Here is an 895-nt window from a genome sequence, read left to right as displayed (position 1 = left end):
CTTAAGAGCAGGGGCCATGTTTTTGCTTTTCTACGTATCCCTAGTGCTTAGCATAGTGTCCAACATTTATTAAGTTCTTAATAAATATTTGTTGACTGTTGGCCTGCTTGACTGACTAGCCAATACGTGCCTCTCTGGTCTGCCCAGGTTTGGACCACAAATCCGAGAGTGATCACTAAAATTCCATAACCCTGTTGGGGCCAGAATTAAAAGGGAGAATCTTAGTGAAGTCAATACGATTGGGGAGAATTAAGCAGTCTACAGTTACCCAGAAACGAACTAGTACCTTCTAATGCCATGAAAGGAAGACACAGACACAATCAATACTATTAGGAGACAAAAGGACATAAACAAAAATAAAAGGGTGGCTGCTTTATAGTGATACATACTTCTTTACGATAATTGGTCTTGGATGACTTCTCATTTTTTTGAATTTCAATTTTTCATTTTTCCTCCTCGGGTTTACCTTCAGCTCTCAGTCTTCCCAGTCAAGTTCAGAGGAGGTATTCTTGGAGTTAGTCTCTTAACTTGGACTGACATTTCCAAGTTACATGGTAGCTGTGGTGGTTGGCCTTGGGGTAATAATAAAAGAGTTAACTGTAAGTGGCTTCTATGTTGAACATGTTTTAGGGGGAAGGACCCTGGAAAAATTATCCCTGCTTTGCCAAAGGCCTGCAAACAATGACAAGAGTGCTTCTGCTGATGTGTTAATTGGCATTTCTGAAAAGTTGTTCATATGTCTGTGCTATGCATGTTTATACAGTAGGTTCTCACTTACATAATTGTTCACATCAGCTGGTAAATGTCAAGGTCAGTCTAAGTTCAGATTTTGGAAAGGCCTATGTAATTGTAATGTTTTTATAATTTATGCGTGTTTTCTCCACTTTGGAGGTAG

The sequence above is a fragment of the Trichosurus vulpecula genome, chromosome 2 (assembly GCF_011100635.1).
Source record: "Trichosurus vulpecula isolate mTriVul1 chromosome 2, mTriVul1.pri, whole genome shotgun sequence".
NCBI lineage: Eukaryota > Metazoa > Chordata > Mammalia > Diprotodontia > Phalangeridae > Trichosurus > Trichosurus vulpecula.
This window is presented reverse-complemented; position numbering follows the sequence as displayed.